At 40.2% G+C, this 19537-nt stretch overlaps 1 pseudogene; it reads left to right on the top strand.

The window, feature by feature from the left end:
- Positions 1 to 3569: 3569 nt before the first annotated feature.
- LOC101960136 (S-adenosylmethionine decarboxylase proenzyme pseudogene) lies at positions 3570 to 4213 on the top strand (annotated as a pseudogene).
- The last annotated feature ends 15324 nt before the right edge of the window (positions 4214 to 19537 follow it).

Raw genomic sequence — 19537 nt, 5'->3', positions numbered from 1 at the left:
AAATCACAGTTTATTTTTTTTTTTGTTAGTAGAAGTTTATATAGAACCTACCTGAATCTCAGGATGCTGGTGAAAAATACAGTGTGCTGCCATGAAAGCACTTGAAAATACTTTTCACAGCATAAAGAACTCTGAAAAGTGTTATTAAAGTATTTTTCAATCACACTTGCATTAAGCTTTTAAGAAAATTTATTTTAGCCTTTCAAATTTTTCTTCTTTTAGATGTGCAAAAGATAGAGAAAAGAGGTCTTTAACCCTTCACTCACTCCAGGCATTCCTCTGCCTCTGAAAGAGATTGTGCCACCCTGGCCTGTCCTCTCTCTCTGCCTCCTGGCCTGAGATAGGAGCAGCTTGTTCCAGCGTGCTCTCCCTGCCATCGCCATCTTTTGCCCTCTCCAGAGGCCCAAACCAGTGGGAATGCTGCACCTTGTACTTGAACTTCCAGAACATGAGCTAAATAAATGTTTTGCCTTTACATGTTCATTATCATAAACGTGAAGGTAACGTAACATGGCTACCCATTTGAGGTAGAATCTATTTTAGGGAGTCAGTCACCCCAAGACCACTGCATAAGGCAGTTTGGAAGGGAGGATTGGGCCATTGGACACTATATAGCTTCCATTTCAGCAGAGGAAACTCAATGGAAGTCTCTGGATTGATGGTGATGACAAAATATAGCTGCCATTTTGAACTTCTTTTCACCCAGGTGGATTACTGACCACTGTGAAGAAACTGACAGGATAGTCCCCGTTCTGTTGCTACACTTTGGCTTACTTTGAGATTCTTATGTAGATTTTTGGAGAGGAACATGAAGAATGGATTGTAGTTTCTACTTTTCCCAAGTGGGGGACTCACCCCAATAGAAACGCATTTATCACCATCAAGTGTCACACTTATTACAAGGCAGGCTCCTTAGGAAGTTATTTCTAGCTTGCAGAAATGCATGTGAATACGTTTCCAAGTTCTAGTATGAGCAATTTCTTATGGATGTTGGCATCCTGGAAACTCAAGGAACGTCGCTAATCATAAGGGATGCCTTGAGAATGGCATTTCATAGATTCCTCTTCCTTTTCATTTATTCGTTGGCTCAAAGTAATATGTCAGAACTGTCAGAAGTGGGGTGGTCGAGGGGTAGTCTTCTTAAGTTCAAATCCCCATCACTTACCAGCTGTGTGACCTTAAGTAAGTCACCTAGCTTCCCCCTGCCTCTGGTTCCTCTTTTGAGAAACAAGTATAATAGTAGCACCTGCTGCATGGGTTGTTTTTAGGATTCAATTGGATAGTGTCTGACAGGGTTTTAGCCCTGTGGTGGCATATAGAGAGCAGCCAGTTAGTGTTAATGACTATGATGACCACCCATTGCTCTTACCACCACTATCGTCACCGCTCTTCCTATGTACCAATGGGGACACAGTGTTGAACAAGAAAGGGGCACAGTGTCAGGCATTTCATATTGTGATGTGGGGGCGGGCAGAGTTTGGAGAGATACGGGATTGAGGATCTTCGTGTCACTATCAAACTTACCATTTCTTTGGGGGCAATCTGAGCCGAAAGTTTGGTGGAGCCAGGAAATGTCAGCCTTACTTTGTGTGTGAAAAGACCAAGTTCTGCCGTGATCCATTTTAAGCCCTGCACCTATTCTCTCAGTTTCTCAGTGAGACTGAGTCAGCAATTTAAATTGACAAACATTGAGATAAAAGAAAATGTCTACTCTTCTGGCCCCTGGAAGGAAAAACTATATCTGAAGTCTCCCAGGAAAGGATTAGTTGTACCTGATAGTGAAATTTTGCAATAAATAAAGGTTCTGAAGTTCTTGATAGGGAAGAAACGGCACCTCTGAAGTTGGGTTTCCTGATTCCGGGGCAATTTCCTTATTCCTGTTCAATGATTACAACTTTGTTTTAACTGGTTTTGCCAAGAAGCAGCAACAAACGCAGAGTTGATTAAAGAAAATGCAGAAAAAAATGCAAAAACAGAGCACACATAAAAGGTGGTGGCTGCTTCATAGATGTTGATACTGGAGACCATCCTTCCCATAAACGTGTTTTAGCTGCCACCTGTGTAGCCCGGCTGGGACACTATTACCCTGTGTTAAAGGTCAACTGAGAAGGAAAGGGCATTCCTAGCTCTTCCTTGATAAAGAAACAGTTATTACCTGATTTTTAAAAAAAAAGTGGTAGTCAGCGAGACGTTACGTATGTTTTGATGCAATGGAAAATGTTCTTCCTAATGGAAGCCTGATGGAATAGGACAAATCCTTGTTTATTTCACGTCTGCATCTATATACCTAGCTGTAGGAGAGATCAGCAGCTGTTTATGGTGATTGCCATTATGGCCACACCAGTATGAAGAACGATTTCTAGTGTTCAGTGAGTGCTCTGGAAGAAATATTTGAGAACCCAAAGCCACTCCCAATGTAGATAACCTGGTAAATTTCTGGTCTGGACAAGCTACTTAACCTGCTGTAATCTGCTTTCCCGGATGATTAGAATTTGGTTATAGTATCATGTGCGGCTCAGATCGAAAGTATTTGACCTTGACTGATTTCTGTCCCTTTTTACATTTGAGTGAACTTTTGATGTTGCAGCAAAAAACGACTCACTGTGCTTATGACAAAGCACAAAAACTCTCTAGGAAAACATTCATCCACTGATCATTTAACCGTGAACTATGACTAATAGCTATCTAAATGGAATGGAGGTTAATGATTCCAAGAGGTTACAGGAAAAAGTCTCCATGTTTCCTAGCAATAACACTTGAGTCTGTCTTATTTCTTTTGTAGAAGCTTTCATCCTGTAATCTCAAAATGCCCAGAAAGAATCCTTTTATATAACCTGGAACATGTCTTTTTGAAAAGCCCTGGAATGTTGTCCTTGGAAACATCATGGTATAGAGCTTCAACATGGCTTGCACAGTATGGCACTCGCTCTACTCTCTATCATGGGAAAGCAGTGAACTACAAGAGATTCAACTGTATCAGCCTCTATTTCCAACAGACTCACGCACAACTCTCGCTCACACACACATACAAAGCTGAGAAAATTTTATGAATCCTTTTTTAAAAAAAATTCAGTATAAAATTATAGCAAAAAAAAAAAAAAAAAAAGAGGAACGTGAACTTTAGTAACAGCTGGAACAATCCACGGTGGCGGCGGCAGAGGCCGGAGAAGATATTTAATTTAGTTGATTTTCTGCAGTTGTTGGTTAGTCACATCTCACAGTGATGGAAGTTGCACATTTTTTTTTTTTGAAGGGACCAAGAATCTGTTGGAGGTTTGGTGTCTCCTGGCTACAATCTGATGCAAACCAAGGGTCTGGGGTCTTTGTGCTATCCCAAGATCTGAGTGGGATGGACTTTTGAAGCATGTGACATGTTCAATTACAAAACTGCCAAGCAGAAAGCTTATGAATTCAGTGAGAATAGCATATTTGTCTCCAAGAGGCATTTCATTCTGAAGACCCGTGGTACCATCCTCCTGCTGAAAGTACCGGTTCTGCTGTTGAAGCTTGCCAGGGATTCCAGTGGGTTTGACTCAATTCAAAGCTTCTTTGATTCTTGTAAGAATCTCATGAAGCCTTATCAAGGATACCCATGCTGGAATTTCCAGGAAGAAACAGAATTTCTTAATGCAATTTTCCCAAGTGGAGCAGCATATTATAGGGGATGTATGAAGTCTGACTGTGGGTACTTGTATACTCTGCTTTTCCCAGAGAGTAAGGTCAGCCTCATCAAACCCTGGAAATTTTGATGAGTGAGCTCGACCCAGCAGTTATGGACCAGTTCTACATGACAGATGGTGTTCCTGGGAAGGACATCATTCGAGAGAGTGGAATTTGTGACCTGATACCAAGTTCTGTCATTGATGCCACACTGTTCAATCCTTGTGCGTATTCAGTGAGTGGAATGAAATCAGTTGGAACTTACTGGACTATTCACATCATGTCAGAACCAGAATTTCCTTACGTTAGTTTTGAAACAAACTTAAGTCAGATCTCTTCGGATGGCCTGATCAGGAAAGTTGTGGGAATCTTCAAGCCAGGAAAATTTGTGACTATCTTGTTTGTTTGTCAGAGTTCTGAATGTCACACAGTGCTTTCTTCACCCCAGAAGATTGAAGGTTTTAAACGTCTTGATTGCCAAAGTGCTATTTTCAATGATTACAATTTCGTTTTTACCAGTTTTGCCAAGCAGCAGCAACAACAGCAGAGTTGATTAAGGAAAATGAAAACAAAACAAAAATGCAAAAAGAGAACACATAGAAGGTGGTGGCTGCTGTATAGATGTGGGGACTGGGGGTCATGCTTTCCCTAACTACCACCTTGTACTTGCAAAAAGCCCTAGATGTAATAATAGTGTAATCATTTTGAAGTGTATCCATTGTTATATCAAGGAGTTAGATATCTTGCATGAATGCTCTTTTCTGTGTTTAGGTATTCTATGCCACCCTTGCTGTGAAATTAGAGTGCATGCAGAAAAAAAACTTTCACTATATATAGAAACGTCACAACACTTGTGGAAACAGTTCAATTTGATTTATGCCCTGTGTAATATTTCTGCAGGTATCTTTCAAAATTCCCCAGACAAGGCTTTCATCCTCATTGGGTGTTGACCTCATCCTAACCATCTGGGACTGTTCTGTTATACTGCTGCCAGAATTTTACATCCACTTACCTCCACTTTCTAGAACATATTCTCTACTAATGTTATTGAAACCAGTTTCTACTTCATACAGATTTTTTTTTTGCAACAACAATTAAATCTTTGTTTCACAAGTCCTTAAGAAAGTGATTCCAATTACTCACTTTGTGTATTAATATTTTAATAATTGTCTCTCCATTTGTAATCCTTTGATATCTTCCCTCAACCTCCAGCCCCACAAATGAAGCAATATACTTACACTGTGGGTTTATATACTAATCTTACACTCCAGGTTGGGGAATGGGGAAAAGTCTCCGGGTTTAATTTTCTTTTAAGTGCATGTTAATTTGGCCTCCTTTTAAATTGCATGGGCTCTTTGGGAAGGTAAGTGACAAAATTAAATATCTTCCACAAAAGAATTTTAAGCATCTCTAATATCGACTAGCAGGGAGGACATATAGAGTTATAGATTGAGATTAGGGTGTGCTGACTAAACTGTACACCCCATGCTATGCTGTGCTCTTTAATAACTGAGATTAGCTTCTAAAAAAAAAAAAAAAGCTTCAAAATAAGAAGCAGCTTGAGGTTGACCAGATTAATCAAAAGAGATTATTTTTAATGCTCCTAACTCAAGTCATTCATTACATTAACTTTTTCCCCTTTTTGGGAATAGCATTTTTTTTTATCATATGCTGCTATGAAAATCTTTTCTGAAAATTCAATTTCACGGCATGTTCCTTGCTTTTTTTTTTTTTTTAATATAGAGAAGGTAGAAGGTAGAGATCTCTGATAGACACTGTTCTTCCATTATGCTTTGGAATTAAAAGAAGATAAAAGTGGTAGATATTTATTTCATTGACTGCAGTCATACTTTTAGCATTATATTTAGCTTCAAGGGAATATTAATTCCTCCCAGAGCACATTATGGCTTCAAGGTACAAGGAAGTAAAGCACCTGGTGTAATATCCTGAAACAGGTACCCAGACACTCTGCTTCTCTCAGCATCTGTGCATAAACGAAGAGACCACATCTAGATGGAAATCTCCCTCCTCTGCTCACGGACCCAGGCGGCCTACCGTCATGGAGGGCTTTGTTTTGTTTCCATTTTCTGTGGATAACTATCCTATCCTATCAAATCAAACACACTTTTTATCTTAGACATTATTTTTCTGAGTTATCTTTTTCACTTCTCAGCATAAATGATAGCTCAGCAGTTTGGAAGGTTCAAAAACAACCTTCTGAATTCATCATCCCATTCCCATTGAACAGGCAGAGTTTGAGAATAAGGTCATTTGATATATTCTTAGTTCCATTAAACAAAAATAAGTAAAGAGTAGTTAAGGAGAGCCGAAAGTCTGAAGTTCATTTGACGGCACAAATCCCAAGTGTCCTCCTCATTCAAGAGTTTTTCCCTCCCAATTTCATGATCTTGAGAGCACTGCATGATCCATAGGTACAGGAGCTCAAGAATTACCTGACTTCAAACCCCCCAATCTGACAGCTCCTTACACAAGTCACATGAAATACAGTGTGGCTTCTTCACCTTACTCACCAAAGTGACATTTTCCAAATCCTCACACAAAGGCGTAGGTAGGAGAGATGACAAGATCACATTATCTAATGGCCTCCTAAAGTCACCTAGCAATGTTGAAGTTCGGATATGTTGTTGTTTAGGGTTCATATGAGTTTTCACCAGTATGCACATACCAATTGAGGGATTTATGCTCAGGAGAAGGGTTGTTATCTGGAGTGATTTGTACTTTGAAATATTGGTGTGAAACAGAACTGCATGGGCGTTCAACCTTTCATAGAAGTGAGACTCTCTTTAACCAACTGTGAACGTTGTACCTGGACAGAAACACTGTAGCCTTGAAAACACGTGCATTAATTGAACCCAAGGGCCCTGTAAACAATCAGACAAAGCTGCCTTTTTTAGAATTGCAGAGATTCATGCCTTGTTCAAATTCTCATCTTCTCCAGCTCTGCCTCACTTTCCTTGTAGCACACATTTAATGAACAAACCGATTCATCGGGAGCACAGAATTGGACTTTCTTGAGGAAACTTTCTCAGGTATCTGATTATTCAACCTGCCGCTCCGGGTAGCACTTACCTGATGTTATATAAAACGTACGTTATGCCTGGCAGGGTGGCATGCGTCTGAAATCCCAGTAACTTGGGAGGCTGAGGCAGGAGGATTACAAGTTTAAGGCCAGCTTAGGCAACTTGGTAAGACCCTGTCTAAAAATGAAAAATAAAAAGCTGGAGATGTAGCTCAGTGGTAGAACAACGTTGGGTTCAGTCCCTGGTACTGGAGGTAAAAAAGTTCTTTACATAGAATTTTTTATCTTCTGATCCCTTAAAAGGTAGTTGTTTCTACCAAAAGTCAACTTGTTTCTACCAAAAGTTGAATTCTGTTCAGGATAAATGATGGAGGACTTTCAGACACATAGTTCTGCAGGTGATCTTGTGTCTCATAGGCAAGGCTTTCTGTCCAGAGCAAAGAACAGCATTTATTTCTGGGTTGTATTTTTCTTTCTTTCTTTCTTCTTTTTTTTTTTTTTTTTGATTAGAGAAATGTATGAATTATGTCATGGGATTTGTTTTAAACAAACCATAACACACGTACCCATTCTCAAAGTGATCATTGTACTTGTTCAAATACTAGAACATTTTTGGAATTCCCTTCAGAGGGTTTGTTGCCCACACACACTGGGAATGAATCAGCACCTCACATGGAGAGTGCCAGTGTTGGGTTGTCTCCCTCCGGGCCCTCTGTCACTCACCTGGGCTTCACCCAGCCTCTCCTGCATTCTTGGCCACTTGAGTTGGCTGCTCATGGGCCCCAGAGCAGCTGACTCTCTCTGGACTCCTCCTCTAGGATCTACCAAAAAAAAAAAATTAAAAAAAGTAGAAGAGTTTTGTAGGAACTAAGTCAAATTTTTGCCCCAAACAAAGATCCGAAGGAACTATCCTTCTTCTCCACCAATCAAAACATCTTCTGGACTCCATCATCATAAATGTCTTAGATTTCTTAAATGTCACAGGTTTCTTCCCCATAGGCCCACCTCCCATGTTTTACTTGACCAAGAAGGTGACAAAGACTCCTGCTTCTGTTTGTATCTCTTGTTCTCTAGGAAAATATTATAATTCTTAAATCTTCATTGTCATTACTTAGTTAATAAGCCTAAAGTAGGAGTTCTTTACGAGTGATTTTTTTTTTGTTGCATATTGTGCTTTTCATTGATGTCCTCTAGATCTTATATGGTCGGCACTAATAACATATAGAAGTCACCCTTAATGATAAGACTACTTCCTCTTCTCAGCCTCCAAGTCCTCAATTAATGAGCTCTTTTCAAAACTGAAGATGTACAAAGGTATTCACCTAGTCCAGGGGAGCTTTGATGAGCCTCTACTTTTAAACCTCGTCCCGGAGGGTCATTCCCTTGAAGTTCAACACTTGTGTCTATTTTTGCGCCCTGGTGTGTATCCCGTGCTTAGAGGAGAGTTTGGCATTAGTAAGTTCTCAGTGACGGTGCAGTCTGCCCTTGGGCTATTTTGAGAAGCTCAAAGCTGTTGGTGGTGCTGGCTTGTGAAGTGTGAAGATTGGCGTGTGACTGGGGATGGCAAGGTAGGCATCTGTACCTGGTCCTGAGTAATCGGGAACTTGTAATCACACTGGACACGTCATGCTCACAACAGGTAAGGTCAGAGCCTGCCTCGTTTGTCCATACAGGGAGAAGGGAATAGACAAGATTTCCCATTTCTATAACAGGTTGATTGGATACAGGTTTTAAATTTTGCACAGAACAATTTAACATGCTTCTAATTGGAAACCACATTCTGTCCAAATATTTAGGAAAACAGAACAAAAAATTTCCTTCCTGTTTAATGATCAGGATTTAACCAGCTGGATTCAAAGAATTGTGCTGTTTTTTGGCTTCATTTAAGAATACTATTTGTTACTGTGGACTACTTAATTCTGTGCTGTGTGAAAAACAACAACAACAAAAAAACCAGAAGCCATTTGCTTCAATAGTACAAATGCCTGGTTGAGTCTCCAGCAGAGGGAACACCGTCTTAGGTTCTCAAAGCACAAGTTTCCTGGCAAGGAAAGTGAAGGATGTCAGCTTTTCAACATGCCCAGTTAATGTTCCAGTATGTGTGACACCATTGGAATATGCCATCACAAGGAGGTACCAGCATGTAGCTCTGCTCTAGAGCCCAAGGTGTCACAGTGTCAAGGCTGGGTTTAAGACCAAGCAAACGATCAAACACAAATGAAAGTCACTTTGAAGGCCTCCCCAGTGCACCAAAGAACCTTCACACTGGGAAGGGACCTGATGACCATGCAGGCAAAGATCCACATCACAGACCAAGACATTAAGTGCAGACGGGCTCCGTGAGCTGCCTGGTAGGAAACAACTAGCTAGAAACAGAGTCAGAATTTGAACTCAATAGCGCTTCCCCAGTACGTTACCCGTTTTCTTCTTTATGCTCTCCTCGGCAAACTGTTTATTCAGACTTCCACTAGAAAGAACTATATGGTGCAGCGGGTCAACATAGGCTATGCTGGAATGGCCGGGAGGAGGGCAAATTCTTCCTGCTGAGGGACGGTGCCTTGGAAGCCTGGTCCATGGCAATCCCCCCAGGAGCCTTTGAGGTGTCCCTCAGCACCATGGTCAAGACACAGGTTTCCATTTCCGGGCCATCTTGGTGCTTCTGGTGGCGCTGAGAGAGAGGAGGGAGATTTGGGTTTAAGAATTTAATTATTTTTGCTCAGGCCTTGATGTGATGTCAACCATCCACTGACCAAGAGCACCGTTTGTTTATTGTATTATGTCGATTTCTTAGGGCACTTAGGAAATTGAGTAGAGAGAATGGAATGAGAAATAAAGCAACAAAAGTTCACTGTAAATTCTCAAAGGAATTGTGTAGTGTCTTTGGAAGTAATTTGAGCATCTGTATAGTCCTCTAGCCCTCCGGAGTTCTCAATTCAAATCCCAGGAAAGACCAACACCTTCCATTGTCCTACATTTATGTATTTTTGAAAAAACTATTATCTTCCTTCCACATTTACTGTCATTTTTTTTTGGGGGGGGAGGGTACCAGGGATTGAACCCAGGGACACTTAACCACTGAGCAACAGCCCTTTTTTTTTTTTTTTTTGTATTTTATTTAAAGACCAGGTTGCACTTGTTTGCTTAGGGCCTCACTAAGTTGTTGACTTTGAACTCTTGATCCTCCTGCCTTAGCCTCTCAAGCCGCTGGGATTACAGGCGTGTACCACAGTGCCTGGCAAGAGTTTGCATTTTTGTTAGCATGAGTAAATGCTAAGTTTTACCAGATGCAATTTGTGCATTCATTACTAGGATCATATCACATTTCTTTCTTATTATATGATGAATTGCATTATTATTTTTTTTTATAAAGAACAAAAATTTATTTCTCACAGTTCTGGAGGCTGGGAAGTTCAAGACCAGGGTGACTGGTGAGGGCCTCATCCTGGAGCACCCTGTATAGTGCTCTATGGCACTGTGTCCTGGCAAGGTGGAAAAGGCTCAGGAGTTACCTGGGGCCTCTTTTCTAAAGGTATGTTGATTGACTTTTGAAGGTTAAGCTAACCTTGAATTCCATTCCTGACCACCCCCCCACCCATGTAACTTGGTTGTGATGTATTGTTATTTTTATGTGCTGATGGATTTGATATGTCAATGTTTGATAAATACTTTAGCATATGCCAATAACCTTCAGCCAAAGACCACCAGGAATGCACTTGAAGTCCAAGTTGGGTTTCTTGCTCATTGTCACAAGAGAGAATGCACATAACAGAAAACATGTTTCAGAAAGAGAGAGTGAGCAAGGCTTTATCACAGGATTTGGTGTTTTCAGGGAGAAGGTAAGGAAGGAGAGCTTTGCTCTAATCATACTGTCAGAAAGTGAGGAGTTCTATAATTGAGATCTTAATAAATCTTATCTGAATGACTGGGCGAGTAGATTGAAGTCACGCTTGTGATTGGTAAAGGGGCAGCAGATACGGCTGAACAGTGGTCTTGTCTTTGTACACAGCATGAATATGAACTGGGATTACTTTGTCTTAAACCATCATAGCTACAGAGTGCCCTGACATGCTGTTCTGGGTGGGCTTTTGTTCAGCGAGAGAACATGGAGCCTTCATATGGGTGTCAGGCCAGCTTCTAGCAAGAGCAAGGCCAGCCCCTAGTGCATCCATGTACTGCTCTTCTCTAGGGTTCTCTTCCTGATGAGAGAGATCCATGTGCGATTTTTCTTTCATTGTTTTGTGTGTGTGTGTGTGTGTATGTCTGTGTGATGTATTTTTCAGATTTTGGTATCCAGTTTATGCTGGCCTCATAAAACGTGTAAGGAACCGCTGCTTCTTTTTTACATTCTGTAGACAATTGTGTTAATGTTGGTATTATTTATTATTTCTCTTTCCTTTTTTTATGGTACTGGGGATTGAACGCAGGGCCTTGAACACACTACACAAGCACTCTTATCATCTGAGCTCTATCCCTAACCCCCAGCCCCCACTCCTGCCCAGTATCACTTCTTTAACTGTTTGGAGAAATCCCTTCCTGACGTCATCTGAGATGGACAAAGTTTCACTCCTTGCTCACACTTTCATTAGGCTCCACTGAATCCTCTTCTCCACCAGATCTTGACCTTCACCTTTGTCCTTGCTGGGTTTGCAGAGTTCAGCAGAGTTCAGCGGTGGCAGAATCTTGCTGAGCCAGTTTAGAGAGGATCCCCTCTAGCAAGTTAGAGAGGATCCTTTGATAGACAATCTGCCTCCTTATCTGATGGAATTGCTCATCTCTTACCCTTGGCATTTGACCTCCCTGGTCTGTCTTCAATTAGAACACATTTTTTTTTGTTTTGTTTTTTTGATTTTTAAATTTGTTTTAATTAGCTATATCTGACAGAAGAACGCAAATAAATATGCACTTTGATATATCATACATAGATGGGATATAATTTCTCATTTTTCTGAGTGTACATGTTGCAGAATCATATTGGTCATGTAGTCACATATGTAACATACAGTAGTAATGTCTGTTTCATTGTACTATCTTTCCTATCCAGTAAAGTGAGAAGCTTCCTACCCTGGACATCGCCTCTTCAGAATGCTCCATGTACTTAATCCGTCATCTTTCTCATTTATATATTTTCTCTTCTAAATGACTTAAATTTTTTTCAACTTCCCCTCTGATGATAACTTTTTTTTAAAATAAGAATTTTCTTACACTTTATTCCTATGCTCTTTTTTGGAAAGTTATCCTAGGGATTTAAAAGCTTGCTCTTATTCCAGTCTGACATGGGTTCTCTACCTCTTCTGTGCTAAAACTTTAAAGTACTTCAGCTCTGTGGACCATCTCTTTCATTTTGTTATTCTGTCATTACAGTTTAATTATCCACAAGGTCTTATTATTATTTTGTACGATTGCTATTCATTTATATTTTCATAAGGTAATCTCATTGATCCTATCTCTATTTTATGTCTTTCTGACACATTGGAGACAGCACTGCTGAGGGTAGGATTCATTCTTTTTGTTTTTTTTTTAGGTGTGGTGCTGGAGCTCAAACCCAGTGCTGTGTGCTAGGCAAACGCTCTCCCACTGAGCCACAATTCCAGCCCCTAAGATTCATTCTTGTCCTCTTCATCCCTTTAACATCTCAAAGCTACCTTGTAGTTCCCAATCTCATTTTTCTTCCTCGTCCTGTAAAATTGCTTGAAGTTCTGCTGGCTTCTCTGACAAGAGCACCTTCTGCCCGATTTCTCAGTTTCTAGCTCAGTACCAAGAATTGACATCTGTCCTGAAGGTGACCTTGAGATGCTGAAAGTGAAGTTCACTTCTAATGCTTCTCTTCTTTGGACTGGTGCTCAAATTCTGCCTGGTTGTCTTGGTAATTCTCCTATGCCTTTAAGCAGAAAAAAGATTTTATCTGTTATTTAAGTTTTCCTTTTAAAAGACGACTCCATCATATGTTAGTATAGGTAACAATTTCATAAATAGGACTCCAAAAGTCCAGAGTTGACAAGTAGGATTACATCCAATTAAAAAAGCTTCTGCTCAGCCAAGAAAACAAGCAACAGAATAAAGAGGTTGCCTACAGAATGGAAGAAAGTCTTTGCCAGCTATTACTCCAACAGGATTACTATTCAGAATATATAAAGAACTAAATAATTAAACACTCTTTTGGTAATACAGTCAATAAATAGGCAAATGAGATGAACGGAGACTTCTCAAAAGAAGTGAAAATTTCCAATAAATAAATGAAAAAAACATTCAACATTTGTAGCCATCGGGGAAATCCAAATCAAAACTGCTTTGAGATTCCATCTCACCCCAGATAGAATGGTTGTCCTCAAGAAAAAATATAATAAATGCTGGAGAGGATGTGGGAGAAAAGGAACACATATACATTGTTGGTAGGAATCTAAATTAGTACAGCACAATGGAAGACAATGTGGAGATTCCTCAAAAAACAAAAACAAAAAAACAAACAAAAAAAAAATCAAGAATAGAACTACCATAGGATCCAGCTATCAAAATTAGCATACAAAAGAGACACCTGCACACCCATGTTTATCATGGCAATATTCACATCAACCGAGTCATGGAATCAGCCTAGCTGCCCATCAACAGATGAATGCATAAAGAAAATACAGTATATATACACAGTGGAGTATTATTCAGCCTTAAGAAAGAACAAAATTGCCTCATTCACAGGAGGATGAATGGAACTGGACATCATGATAAGCAAAATAAACCAATCTTAGAGAGACAAGTATCATGTTTTCCTCTCATATGTGGAATCTAGGGGGAAAAAACAAGAGGGCATGACAGTAGAAAGGGGACTATCAGGGAAGGGAAGGAGATTGGGGAAGGTGAGGTAAGAGAGTAACAGAGTGTGTGGATACAATAAAAAACTACATTCTATGAATATTTGAAACATCACATAGAAACCTATTGCTTTGCACAATCAATACATGCTATTAGTTGTAATAAAATTATTTAAAAAAAAACAACTCCATTATAGCCAGAATCTAAAGTTTTGTAATGATGCTTTTCATACATATATTTTCTGATGTAGGGGAAGCTTTGGGTCATTTAAGAAACCAACTCGTATGTGTGGCTTAGAGTTCATATGTGGCCATTGCCTCTCCAGACACCCTTTCTTCCAAGCTGTCTCATGGGATGAGAAAGCATCTTATTCCTCTGCCATCTGCTACAGCTCCAAGTGACATGAATAATGCAGGGGTGACTCTCTGAGAGCTGTCTAGGAACATGGGAGGTCCTGTAACCATAAATTACCTTGTCACTCTTCCCCACCCCAGCCTCTACTGACACCAGCAGTCCATTCTGTAAAGAATGGATTCTACAGCCGAGAGCCCAGGGTAACCCATCGACTTCAATACATGACAGATACTAGATTATTCTTTAAGAGCAGGAATGAGCAGCTGGGAGAAGCACTATGTGACAGAGAGAAAGAAGCAAAAAAAGAGAAAAGCCATCTGCCAGGGTCAGGATTGTGCCTGGACAGTGTCCACAGTGCAGAGTGGGAGCCTTCCGTCGTTCCCATAACCTGACCACAGGTGCTCAGAGACGCCCACTGAAGCCTAGACAGGTCACTGATGGTGTTGGCCAACCCATTTTCTGACCACCTTTGGCTCTTTGCCACAGCCTTCTAGGCTGCAAGACTGGTCCAGGGGAAGTCAGGTGGCTGGAAAAGGACCTCATTTTATGCTCCTTTGATCTTTGGGGTTTTCTGCCACCGATGGCTTGTCAGGGGGCACAGGCCTTTTGACAAATCCACTAGTGCAGAAGCTTGGTGTGTTTTTTCGTGTATAAATATTCTTTCCCCATCTGTTGTGTGTTTGTGCATGGTATTCTATAAATACGTTAATTGGTGCCACTTTTCATTTAACTGTCACTGCTGCCTCTTTTCCTGACAAGCTTATATTAAACTCTCTTATGATGGAACAAAATAAAACCACGCAGTCCTAGGGGCCTATTTTGGCGAAAGAGGAATGCAGCAGAAGGGAAAGTTGTAGTTTTCGTGGTGAGCACAGGACCATGAGACTCATCAGTGATAGTTTGTGTGGAAGATTTAAGAGGACAACTTCCTTCTTCGATGTCGGGAGAAAACCCTCCAGGAAACTACCAAAATAAGGAAGGTTAGGAGGAATACTATTAGAGGCCCAGCTACAATTTGGGAAATGGGCTGAAACCAATCTCAACTTCATTTAAGCATTCGTAAAGTCAAACTTAGACGCCTTTGGTTTTGGTGGCATTTCAGAAACCATCTTCCATACGTGTTCCTTTCTGCCTTGAGAGACGGAAGCCATTTTACAATAATGGAAACCAACTGGAACAAGGACCCATTTCAAGTGTCCTTTAATCTGGGTAGAAACTGGGACCAACTAGCTGTGCAGAGTATATTCTTACTAGCTCTCAATGACATGGCTTTTTTTTTTTTTTTGATAGAAAGTTGTTGAATTTTTTTTTTTGGTTGTATACAAAGGATAATCACACCAATTCGTGTCTTCATACATGTACTTTGGATAATAATGACCATCACATTCCACCATCATTTCTAACCCCATGCCCCCTCCCTTCCCTTCCAACCCCTCTGTCCTATCTAGAGTTCGATGGCTTCTAACGACATAGTTGCAATTATTTTAAAGATCTGCTTCTTGGGGATTCTGCAGCTTAAAAATCAATGTTTTGGGGTTGGGGTTGTAGCTCAGTGGTAGAGCCCTTGCCTAGCATGTGTGAAGCACTGGGTTCGATTTTCATGACCGCATATAAATAAATAAAATCAAAGTCCATTGACAACTAAAAAAATATTTTTTTAAAAAAATCAGCGTTTCTGGGGTTGGCACCATCTAAAATTTAGGGCATAAGGAGAGAATTTATTTTTAGATGAATACAGATTGATAGCATCTAAGACTAGTAGACTGTTGTATCCAGTCAGGATTGTGCCAGAGAAACAGGACCAGCAACTGCAGGGCTGGCCCTTGTGCTTTGCCTAGGGCAGGCTTCAGGAAGAGCAGCTGAACTCTGCCAGGCCGGAGCTGGGGCTGTGGTTTACAGGTGGGATCTCTTCTTCCACCGGGAACCCTCGGTTTCAGTGGATTGGTGAGGCTCACTGAGGGTGTAGAGGATCATCTCCTTTTTTCTAAAGTCAACAGACTGCACATCTTAACCGTGTTTACAAAATAGCTTCCCACGGCACCTAAGACAGTGTTTGATCTAATCACTGGGTGCTGTATCCTTACCCTGTTGACACCTAAGTCTAACTGTCTTCTTTGATCATGGAAAACCCTCTTCGGGTTTGAATGGCATCACCTGGAGACACCTCTGAGTGTGTTCATAATGAGCTGCATCGTCCCGAGGGCTGTGGGCACTGTCCCCGTCCGACTTCTCAGTGGTAGAGTCCTCATGTGAGAGAAAGCCCAGGCCCCACTGAGCTTGTTATCATGGCCCTTATTCTTTGAGCTTCGGACACTAGTCCCCAGGGCAGACTTTCTTCTTTCTCATGCAAGCTGCACAGAACAGGGTCTGTCTTCTCCGCCCAGTCTTCTCCTTTCCTTTCTTCCTTTGCTTCGCCGCGCACAAGGAATGGCCTCGAGAATGTGGAATCTGTGTTAGTTGTGAAGAACCCCGGATTTTAAAGATGCCAAAATGAATAAAATTTCTGTGAGTATGCATTTGTTACTTCCAATAATTTTTTTTTTTTTTTTTAGAAAAAAGAGAATGGGGCTGGGGGGAGGACAGAGTGACAAAAGTATAAAATATTCATGTGGTCAGCCGACCTCTATTATGTGGGAACTTTTACTGTCCCCTCATTTCTTTTTCTTTTCATGAGAGCATTATAGTTATACATAGTAGCTGGGTTCATTTTGACGGAATCATACACACAAGGAATTTTATTCCACCCCCCACCTTGCTCTCCTCCCTCCCCCATTCTCCCTCCTCTACTCAACCAGTCTTTTGCTCCTTTGTCTATCTATCTATCTATCTATCTATCTATCTATCTATCTATCTATCTATCTATCTATCTATCTATTTTTGGCACTTTCTACAGATACATAAAGTTGAAATTCCCTTTGGTACCTTTATGTGTGCATATAACATGATTTTACTAAATTGGATCCGTATTTTTCCCCCTCCCCACCCCCTCCCTCCCTCTTGTTCTCTATCTCTGCTCCACTGATCTTCCTATATCTTTATGACATCCAGTCCTCCCCTTTCCACCTCGCTTGGCTCTAGCTTCCATGTGTGAGAGAAAACATTCACCCCTTGTCTTTCTGAGTCTGGGCTGATTCCATAATTTGGCTATTGTGAATAAAATTGCTATAAATATCAAGGTGGTTGGATAGCTGTAGAACACTGATTTTAGTTCTTTTTGACACAAAGGAATGGATTGCCTTATTTTCTAAATAAGCGGAATATTGTTCAATGTGACTTGATATAATTAGTAATTTTATAATCTTTACTGTATATTGTATTGGAATATACAAAATGAATACAATGGGAATGAATGTAACATGCTCTCAATAAGAAAGAAAATAAACATGAATTTAGGCTTAGATTCTATCCCATGGTCATTACGTACTGACTTAGCAAAAGTGCAACATGAAGGGGAGAAATTATTCCATTATTTGTTAAATGTACTTTGTGTGTATGCATTTCTTACTTCCAATAATGTTTCTTTTTAGAAAAAAGAGAATGGGGGTGAGGGGAGGACAGTGTGACAAAAGTATAAAGTATTCATGTGGTCAACCAACCTCTATCAAAACCTATTTTTCTGCTTCTAATTAGTTATACATAACAGTAGAATGCACTTTGACACATCATACATAAATGGAATACAACTTCTCATTTGTCTGGTTATACATGATGTAGAGTTATACAGGTCATGTAATCATATATGCACATAGGGTAATGATATCTGATTAATTCTACTGTCATTCCTACCCCCCATGTCCCCTCATCTCCCTTCATTCCCCTCTGTCTAATCCAAAATATCTTTGTTCTCCCCCCACCCCCATTGTGAATTAGTATCCACATAACAGAGAAAATATTTGGCCTTTGGTTCTTTGGAATTGGCTTATTTCACTTAGCATAATATTCTCCAATTAATGCTCTACCTGCATGTGTCAAAACCTATTTTGATCCTCTCTTCTCTTGTGTAGCTGCATTTTATCAAATGTAACTTTAAAGCCAAATTCTATTTTATAAAGCAGCAAATGCCATAATTTCATTCTTTTTAAAGGCTGAGTTATATTACAGTGTGGATGTGTTCCACACTTTCTTTATCCATTCATCTGTTGAAGGACACCCTCGCTGGTTCTATAGTTTAGCTATTATGAATTGAGCTGTTATGAACATTGATGTGGCTGTGTCACTGTAGTATGCTGATTTTAAGTCCTTTGGGTATAGACTGAGGAGTGGGATAGCTGGGTCAAATGGTGGTTCCATTCCAGGTTTTCTGAGGAATCTCCATACTGCTTTCCATAGTAGTTGCAGCAATTTGCAGTCCCATCAGCAATGTATGCGTGAAACTTTTTCCTCATATCCTCGCCAACATTTATAGTTACTTGTATTCTTGATAATTGTCATTCTGACTGGAGCAAGATGGAATCTCAGTATAGTTTTGTTTTGCATTTCTCTAATTGCTAGAGATGTGGGACTTTTTTTTTTTGGTATATTTGTTGATCAGTTAGTTGTATCTCTTCTTCTGTGAAGTGTCTGTTCAGTTCCTTTGCCCATTTATTGACTGGATTTTTGGTGTTTATTGGTTTATTTATTGTTTATTTGGTTTATTGATTGTTGTTTTAGTGTTAAGTGTTTTAAGTTCCTTATATATCCTGGAGATGGATGCTCTATCTGCTTGTGTCAAAACCTATTTTGATCGTCTCTTCTCTTGTGTAACTGCATTTTATCAAATGTAACTTTAAAGCCAAGTTCTATGTTATAACACAGTAAGCGTGGAAGACTGGAGATCACCAGGGATTTGATAGAAAAGTCTCACTACTGTGCTAAAACTCATTTCTATGATTACACTATTACCAAACTTTTTGATTATGAAAGATCCATTTTACATTGTGGCTTAGAACATAACCACATTTGTGAATCTATGCACACAACAAACCTATATAAAAGTTCCACCTCTCCCCTGTGTTACTCATGGTATCTTCTACCCTATTCTATCCAACCTCTCCTATGCCATCCAATCTATCCTCTCCAGTCCAATCTAAAGCATTTCCTCCCATCCAGTCCTATCAATTTTTACCTCTCCTATCCATTCTCTATCCCATCCAACCTGACCTATCTGATCCTATCTGATCCCATCTATCCTAGCTCTCTCTTTTTTGGGGGGTTGGATTAGTGTGGAGATATTGGGTAATGAAATCAGGGGCACTTGACCTCTGAGCCACATTCTCAATCTTATTTTGTATTTTATTTAGAGACAGGGTCTCATTGAATTTCTTAGCACCTTGCTTTTGCTGAGGCTGGCTTCAAACTTGCAATCCTCCTGCCTCAGCCTCCTGAGCTGCTGGGATTACAGGCGTGTGCCGTTTCACCTGGCTCCATCTATCCTCTTTTTCATCCTCTCTTCTTTCCTCTTCTATCCATCCTCTTCTATCCTCTTTTTCTTATTTTATCTATATCCAAAGTGCTAGTCGTGACTTAAACATTCATATTATGACATATTCATCTAACAGAAAACATTGGATTTTCTACTAGAAAAGAAAGCCATCACTGTTGCAACTTCGTTAGCATTGACAATGGAAGAAGCTCTGGTGCAAAACAATCAGCTACCTACAGATGCCCTAATTCCTGCTGGTGTGCTTAGTCTTCTCCCAA

The sequence above is a fragment of the Ictidomys tridecemlineatus genome, chromosome 1 (genome assembly GCF_052094955.1).
Source record: "Ictidomys tridecemlineatus isolate mIctTri1 chromosome 1, mIctTri1.hap1, whole genome shotgun sequence".
Lineage (NCBI taxonomy): Eukaryota > Metazoa > Chordata > Mammalia > Rodentia > Sciuridae > Ictidomys > Ictidomys tridecemlineatus.
Note: the sequence above shows the minus strand (reverse complement) of the source record. Positions and strands in the feature narration are given on the sequence as shown.